Here is a 9,803-nt window from a genome sequence, read left to right as displayed (position 1 = left end):
TAGTCAGTGATACGTGAGAAACACGAGAGATGAATCACCGCTCTGAGCAGGAGCGTGTGGAATGAGGAGCTCAGAAAAAAACGAGTTTATTCTTGTTTTATAGCTTTTACAAATAAAATATTGCAGCGATATCACACAATTCACCAATAAGAACACACCAAGAGCTAAATTCAGATGTTTTTGAACTGTTTGTGGGAAAATGAAATATTTGTGGCTGCCTATCTGAAATCACGCCTCCGATCAGCGCGTAGTGTTACGAGCTGAAAACAAACGAATTTATTCTTGTTTAAGAGGTTTTTTAAATAAAATATTACCACAAATGCACACAATAAACCCATTGTAACACTACAAAAGCTAAATGCAGGTGTTTGTGACCCGTTTAAGTGTGCGAGACTATTTGAAAGCGCGACTGGCAGAATGACATATATCTCTCGAGCTGCAGGATTCTGCCTTTCGTCGTACGAACGAACACATAACGGACAAGATTATTTCAAAACACATAATAGCTTGGCGACTATAAACGAAAACAGCCACGTGAACATAAACTGTTAAGAAATATATCTGAAGTGGATTTGAATATTAAGTGACCGCATATACCAGCTGCTTCTGTCTTCAATTTTAATCTATATAAAAAATGAAATTCATTCATCTTGGCTGCTTTTTTAATGTGTGTACGTATTTATTTATTTATTTATTTATTATTTTGCTCTAACAAGAATTAATCTATATTTAATTAAATCAATTACATTTTATTTGACATTTGATTTGTCCATTTCTGCATCTAAACACATAAAAAAATCTAAAACATGCTCTACTATTGACTATTAAAATTTCTTTATCGTCCAATTTATCTGGTGTACACACTTCCATTTTCATAATAAACTTGTTTGTTAGATTATACACAGTTACAGTGGTCTATAATAAATATTAACAGGTTTTATTCAAGCTGTTTAGAATGATTGCTGTAAGCTAATTTTTTTAAATGTAAATCCCCCCCAAAAATGTAATAAATAAAAACATTGGAAAACAATAACTGTTGTACTTTTTTATACATTTTGTATAATTTCATAGTTTATGCATTATAGTTATAAAAACAAATACATTTTGCCACTCACATAGTAATTTTAGGCCTTATCCTTTTCTGACAGTTTTAGGGATTTTTAAAAATCCTAAAAAACCTTATGTGTGCTGCAAATAATAATTTAAAACTCAAAAAGTAAATAGTCAGTTCATGCTTTATAAAGCCTTGTCCCAATATTAATAGAGGAGTGGTTCATACTCCTCCAAGAAGACACAAGAAATTCACACCAAACTTTTTTAACATGAAGCCAATATACTGAAGATGTTAAATTGTGTATGTTTTCAAGAGCCAGCATAAAATTAAAACTATCATAACTTATAAATCAAGCTTGCAATTCTTAGTACCAATAATGGCCACCAGATGGCGCTATAGGATTACTTTTAAATAATTCTTGTAGAAACAAGTATGATTTAAATCATTTATAGAAATCTTTCAAAAAAAATAATAAGAATTTTATGTATTTTACTGATAAAATGACGCTCACTTAATTAGAATAACATGCTGAAGTATTGTGAACTGTATATTAAGAAATAATTATTTATAGGCTTTATGGACAGATACGTTTTAAGTGACTCTTGAAGGATCAGCACTACATCCTCTTTTACCACTGTTTAAAGAATTTATCTTACAGAACAGGTGCGAATGAATTTTGGATAGCTTGAATGGTTTTGTCGTGGTGATTTTTTGAAATAACAGTAAAAAAGGAACCAGTAAATGTCTTTTATTTTTTTAAAGTGCAGCTTCTAAACACTTCAAAAAAATGTACACATAGAAGACAAGTCATTCTGAGGAAATATGCATAGTTTCACGACTATACAACACTATATGGATGATAGAAAATTAAAAAACTATCATACATCTGATGTCACTCTGTCCCTCTGTCGCTGCGGGTAGTGTGTGTGTGTGTGTGTGCGTGTTTGTTTGTGTGTGTGTTAAGTGAATTAGGTGTGAAACTATCAGGGAGCATTTAGTCTCCAGCGCCAACATTTTACAGAACTGCCACTTTCCTGGAGTCTCAGAATTACAATGTGTCAGGTTCTGAGAGATCTAAGATTCCAAAAAATGATTTAATTAGAATACAATGAAGTATTGTGAAATACTATATATTAAGTCTTTATATATAGGCTTTATGAACAGATTAGAGTGACTCGTGAAGGACCAGCACCACCTCCTCTTGTCCGATGGTTTGAGGAATATATCTTCCAGAATCCAGGATTAAGATTTAGGAGCTCATTTTTATTCCACCTCCTTTCCTGAAACTCTGTCTTGCAGAATTGACTAAAAATTAATCTTCACATGAATTCCTAATTATTTTGCAATTCTTTTTGTCAGTTCTTCTTGACCTGTTTTTTTCTTCTTCTTTTCTGACCTCATGACCCAGTCAGCATTTTTTGTACAATGGTCAAGTCTTAACTTATCCATTTCTGTATTGCATTTGTGTTTGATATTTCTCATGGGTATTTCATAACTTTCGACTTTACAGTTTGAGTTAAAACTCTTTTTTAGCGCATTTCATCTGTAAAAGAAAACATGCCTAATAATTCTGCAGACATGAATATAAGGAGTTTTTCTCTTCCAGCTTTCCTGGACTATTGTATAGCACTCATAAATGATTAAATAAAAAAATAATGGTAGTTATTAAGATTGATATGGTTTGGAATTGGTAAAATGTGCTTGGAAAAAAATCACAATAAAACAATGTTTTAATGTTTAAGTTTGGAATATTAACTGACATGAATGAATGTTATATAAATATTGTTCATGTTAACATAATGTTTATAAATGAAATCTTATTGTAAAGTGTTACTAAAGTTATATATATATATATTGTTCTGTGAATGAGATTTTAAAGTCTAGATGATTCGAATTAACCCTTTAACTGCCATATCCTTTAAAACCTCACTGCCAGAGGGATATTGTGAATGCATGTGCCCGCTGGGCACAGTTTACCTGATGCCACCGGGGTGGTGATGGCATTGGTGGCTTGAGCCCGCCATCGCTGCTTGCAGCTATATTTATTATTATTCTTCTTCTTCTTCTTCTCCCGAATGAATCGCATTTTTGAGGGCTTTAACATGCTCAAAAAGTCATGAAACTTTGCACACGCGTCAAACCTGGTGAAAATTTTCGTCTGATATAGGATTCAGAAGAGGGTGTGGCAAAATGGCTCGACAGCGCCACCTATACTAAGAAAATCAACAGCCTTCCAGCTATGTTTCACGTACATGCACGAAAATTGGCACACATATGTAACACACCAATACCTACAAAAAAGACTCTTGGAGCAAAATTCTAAACCCAACAGGAAGTCGGTTATTTTTAATATTATGAGCAAATTTTGTGTAATTTTGGTCATTTCCATGTGTTGTATTTTAACGAACTCCTCCTAGAGATTTCTTCAAATCAACACCAAATTTGGTATGCCTAATCTAAAGGCCTTTGCGACATTAAATTGCGAAGATCTTGAGTTTTCGTTGAAGGGCGTGTCCGTGGCGGCCTGGCGAATTTCGATGATTCGCCATGAAAAATGAAGTTGCTATAACTCACACATACAATGTCCAATCTGCCCCAAACTTCACATGTTTGATGAAACTCTGAACATGAACAGATTGACATGCCCATATTCAGTTATAGTCATAGCGCCACCTATTGGCAACAGGGAGTGTCATAATTTACGCTGTGACGAACTACTCCTAGAAATTTTTTGACATCAATGTCTTTTTTGTGGTCAGTCTAATCTAAAGGCCTGTGCGATGATCAGTTGTGAAGATCTTGAGTTTTCATTTAAAGGCGTGTCCACGGCACCATGGCGAAGTTCAATGTCTCGCCATGTGAATAAAAAATGTTATAACTCAGGCATAAAATGTACGATCTTCCCCAAACTTCACATGTGTGATAAGAGTCCTGACCTGAACAGATCTCCAGGCCAAAATTCCACCGGGTGTGGCAGAATAACTCGATAGCGCCACCTATACACTTTCAACGGAGTGTGCCTCGAGCTATGTTTCACGTACATGTACAAAAATTGGTACACACATGTAACTCACCAATATCTACAAAAAAGTCTCTTGGTACGAAATCCGAATCCCAACAGGAAGTCGGTTATTTAGAATTTTCCCTGCAAAATTGGTTGTTTTTGCCATTTTCAGGGGTTGTACTTTAACGAACTCCTCCTAGAGATTTATTCAGATCAACACCAAACTTGGTCAGTGTAATCTAAAGCCATTTGCGATGTTAAATTGCGAAGGACTTGAGGTTTCGTTAAAGGGCGTGTCCATGGCGGCCTGACAAATTTCGATGTTTCGCCATGAAAAAGGAAGTTGCTGTAACTCAGACATACAATGTCCAATCTGCCCCAAACTTCACATGTTGGATAAGACTCTTGACCTGAACAGATCTACATGCCCATATTCAGTTATAGTCATAGCGCCACCTATTGGCAACAGGAAGTGTCATATTTTACATTGTGACAGACTATTTCTAGAAATGTTATGACATCAATGTCTTTTTTGTGGTCAGTCTAATCTAAAGACCTGTGTGATGTTTAGTTGTGAAGATCTTGAGTTTTTGTTAAAAGGCGTGTCCATGGCGCCGTGACGAAGTTCGATGTCTCGTCATGGGAATAAAAGATGTTATAACTCAGGCATAAAGTGTCCGATCTTGCCCAAACTTCACATGTGTGATAAGGGTCATGGCCTGAACAGATCTGAAGGCCAATATTCCATTGGGTGTGGCAAAATGGCTCGATAGCGCCACCTATAAACTTTCAACGGAGTGCATATGCAAAATCAATGGAGTCTGCCTCGAGCTATTTTTGATGTACATGTAAAAAAATCGGTACACACATGTAACACACCAATACCTACAAAAAAGTCTCTTGGTACGAAATCCGAGTCCCAACAGGAAGTTGGTTATTTTGAATTTTCCTTCCAAAATTGGTGTTGTTTTTGCCATTTTCAGGGGTTGTACTTTAACGAACTCCTCCTAGAGATTTATTCAGATCAACACCAAACTTGGTCAGTGTAATCTTAAGCCCTTTGCGATGTTAAATTGCGAAGATCTTGAGGTTTCGTTAAAGGGCGTTTCCATGGCGGCGTGACAAATTTTGATGTTTCGCCATGAAAAAGGAAGTGGCTGTTACTCAGACATACAATGTCCAATCTGCCTCAAACATCACATGTTAGATAAGACTTCTGCCCTAAACAGATCTACATTCCCATATTCAGTCATAGTCATAGCGCCACCTGCTGGCAACAGGAAGTGACATGTTTTACACTGCAAGGAACTACTCCAATAAATTTTATGACATCAACATTTTATTTTGGTCATTCTAATCTAAAGGTCTTTGCAATGTTAAATTGTGGAGATCTTTAGATTTTGTTAAAGGGCGTGTCCATGGCGCCATGACAAAATTTGATGTCTCGCCATAGGAAAAGAAGTTGTTGTAACTCAGGCATGAAATGTTCGATATTACCCAAACTTCACATGTTCGATAAGACTCCTGGCCTGAACACATCTGAAGGCCAATATTCCATTATAATGATAGCGCCACCTATTGGCAACAGGAAAATTGCCACATATAAATGACTTTGACATATTCCACTTATATTTGCGATTTGAAATGCATATTTCTCACCTTCACCTTTTTACTAAAGCCACACGATTGCGGTGAGCCGGGTGCGAGGGCCCGTTCATCGCTGCTTGCAGCTTTAATTTATTTAGTATTTTTTTTTATTTCTTCTTCTTTCCTTAATTTGGATTTTTTTTTTGGATTTTTGTCGAAATAGGCGATATATATATTTTTTGTGTGTGTCTTTTATCATCAACTCCAAAGCTCTTAAGACGGTAAACTTTTGCTGCCCTTTTCTTTTATTAGTTAAAGAATATGATGTATTTTGTCATGATGTAATATTTTATTATTTTGTGTCATTTACTTATAATTGGTAGTTTTACACACACACACACACGCGCGCGCGCGCGCACACACACACACACACACACACACACACACACATATATATATATATATATATATATATATATATATATATATATATATATATATATATATATACATTTTTGTGATGCCTTGGGGAAAAAAACATGTAAATGTTTTATGTACATGTTATTTTATGTATTTATTACCAATATTTGATAAATGTTTTGTGAATTTGTGATTCATTTGGCTACACAATGTTAATATTTGCTTTTCATTTTTTTAAATGCCAATTTACAAGAAAATGGGATTGCCTCCTAAAAGTCCTTACAGGACAAAGGAATATGTTTGGATGTGTTGTGCAGCCCTGCTGATCTGGGTAAACCTGTATGACCTGCTACTGTTGCTGAAGGTTGTTTTGCATGTTGGCTAATTTGTCTTCTTGAAACTTTCTAGAAGATGTGGAATGAGCTACACATTTGAATGTGAGACTTGAAAGAAAAAACAGAGATGTGCTTGGCAGATATATCAGTGACAAACAAACAAATCTGCCTGGGGACTTTACTATCCCCAGTGACCATTGTGTTACCAAGTGACACACTGCAGACAGACATGGGAAAATCTCAAGTTTTCAAAGCCAGTGACATAAAACTGTTAGAGAAGCTTTACATTTTCATTCATGTAAAAATACAGGTGTTTGATTTAGGTTAATAGTACAAAATTTTATTTAACCTTAAAATGCATGCTATATTGTTCATATAAAGTATATTTAAAACTGATACTCCTCAGTTAAGATATTTGTAATCGTAATATAACCGTTCTTATATTTACTGTGCTATTTTTATGTAGTAAAAGTGAGTTTTTAAAACCCTTAGTTTACATATGTGAGCCAAACATTTTGTCATTTTGCATGTTATCTGTATTTGTTTTAAGTTATTACTATATTATACTTTTTTACTCAACGTCATGATAGTAAACATTGTATGTTAAAACTTTTAATATACAATGTTTATTATTTATTTATTATTATTGTTTAGCTGTCATTCAGCAGATGCTTTTAACAATAGAGACAGACTTACAGTGAAAATCCCCTTGTAGCAACCTGAGGTTAGATGTTGTAGTCTGTCCACACACATACACACACACACAATTTGTTTTCCCCGTGGGGATTTTGGTTGTGGTTTCAGATTATGCTAATCATAATCCTGATCCTAAACCCAACCCTCACAGAAATCTTTGTGCATTTGAGATTTAAATGTGACACTGGACCACAAAACCAGCCATAAGGGACGAAATTGAGATTTATACATCATCTGAAAGATGAATTAATAAGCTTTCCATTGATGTATGGTTTGTTAATTCTGGAATCTGAGGGGGCAAAAAAATAAAAAATATTGAGAAAATCGCTTTTAAAGTTGTCTAAATGAAGTTCTTAGCAATACATATTTCTTATCGAAAAGTAAGTTTTAATATATTTATAGTAGGAAATTTTCAACATATCTTCATGGAACATGACCTTTACATATTTTTGGCATAAAATAAAAATAGATAATTTTGACCCTCACAATGTTTTTTTGGCTATTGCTACAAATATAACCCACTGACTTAAGAAAGACTGGTTTTGTGCTCCAGGGTCACATATTATTACTCATTCATGATTTAGTATGTGATTTAAACCATTTCCTTATGAGGACTGCTGGCTAATTTACACAGTGTAGGTGTTTTCAGGTTTTACTGGCTATTTGGTTTGATTTGGTTAATGTTGGCAAAACATGACTCAAACTCACTCAAAATGATCATTCAAATGCTTAAATCAACAAAACTAGTCTAACGTGGATTACATTAAATCCTATATACAACTGTATCCATGTCATGCCTGGTCATATAATTAGAACATCACAAAAAAGTTGATTTATTTCACTAATCCATTCAAAAAGTGAAACTTGTATATTATATTCATTCATTACACACAGACTGATATATTTAAAGTGTTTATTTATTTTAATTTTGATGATTATAACTGACAACTAAGGAAAATACCAAATTCAGTATCTCAGAAAATTTAAATATTACTTAAGACCAATACAAAGAAAGGGTTTTTAGAAATCTTGACTGACTGAAAAGTATGAACATGAAAAGTATGAGCATGTACAGCACTCAATACTTAGTTTGGGCTCCTTTTGTTTGAATTACTGCAGGAATGCGGCGTGACATGGAGTCGATCAGTCTGTGGCACTGCTCAGGTGTTATGAGAGCCCAGGTTGCTCTGATAGTGGCCTTCATCTCTTCTGCATTCTTGGGTCTGGCATATCACATCTTCCTCTTCACAATACCTCATATATTTTCTATGGGGTTAAGGTCAGGCGAGTTTGCTGGCCAATTAAGAACAGGGATACCATGGTCCTTAAACCATGTACTGGAAGCTTTGGCACTGTGTGCAGGTGCCAAGTCCTGTTGGAAAATTAAATCTGCATCTGCATAAAGTTGGTCAGCAGCAGGAAGCATGAAGTGCTCTAAAACTTCCTGGTACTATACGGCTGTGTTGACCTTGGACCTCAGAAAACACTGTGGACCAACACCAGCAGATGATATGACACCACAAACCATCACTGACTGTGGAAACTTTACACTGGCCTGAAGCAACATGGATTGTGTGCCTCTCCTCTCTTCCTCCAGACTCTGGGACCCTGATTTCCAAAGGAAATGCAAAATTGACTTTCATCAGAGAACATAACTTTGGACCACTCAGCAGCAGTCCAGTCCTTTTTGTCTTTAGCTCAGGTGAGATGCTTCTGATCTGTCTGTTGTTAACCCATGTCTTGCATATGTCTGTGCGTAGTGGTTCTTGAAGCACTGACTCCGGCTGCAGTCCACTCTTTGTGAATCTCCCCCACATTTGAATGGGTTTTATTTCACAATCCTCTCCAGGGTGCGGTTATCCCTATTGCTTGTACACTTTTTTCTACCTCATCTTTTCCTTCCCTACACCTCTCTATTAATGTGCTTGGACACAGAGCTCTGTGAATAGCCATCCTCTTTTGCAATGACCTTTTGTGTCTTGGCCTCCATGTGCAAGGTGTCAATGGTCGTCCTTTGGACAACTGTCAAGTCAGCAGTCTTCCCCATGATAGTGTAGCCTACAGAACTAGACTGAGAGACCATTTAAAGGCTTTGCAGGTGTTTTGAGTTAATTAGCTGATTAAAGTGTGGCACCGGGGTTTTCAATATTGAACCTACTCACAATATTCTAATTTTCTGAGATACTGAATTTGGGATTTTCCTTAGTTGTCAGTTATAATCATCAAAATTAAAAGAAATAAACATTTGAAATATATCAGTGTGTGTGTAATGAATAATTATAATATACAAGTTTCACTTTTTGAATGGAATTAGTGAAATAAATCAACTTTTTGATGATATTCGAATTATATGACCAGCACCTGAAAATGTTATTCAGGTGGAGGTGATGCACAGCACCAGCAGATGGCGGTGTGAACACGAGTTTACAGGTTCCATGAAACAAAAACGCATGCATTGTGTTGAAATACATTATTTGCGTTTTCACTTTTTTTTTTAATTGCTGCTAGACTCTACTGTCTAGTGTATATACATTATATTTATTCTTCTCACTACAGATGAACTCTTACACACCCTGCAGATATATGTTACACGTTAGGCATGTTTACACTTTTATAAAGCCATCAAGGCAAAGCCCTTGTTCAGGTCAACTTGGCTAATACATTTTCTGATTTAGTAGTTGTGCAGTTATTTCAGCATTAGTCTTTT

Source organism: Carassius auratus, chromosome 18 (assembly GCF_003368295.1).
Source record: "Carassius auratus strain Wakin chromosome 18, ASM336829v1, whole genome shotgun sequence".
Taxonomy (NCBI): domain Eukaryota; kingdom Metazoa; phylum Chordata; class Actinopteri; order Cypriniformes; family Cyprinidae; genus Carassius; species Carassius auratus.
The sequence above is the reverse complement of the archived record's forward strand: the minus strand, read 5'-3'. Positions refer to the sequence as shown.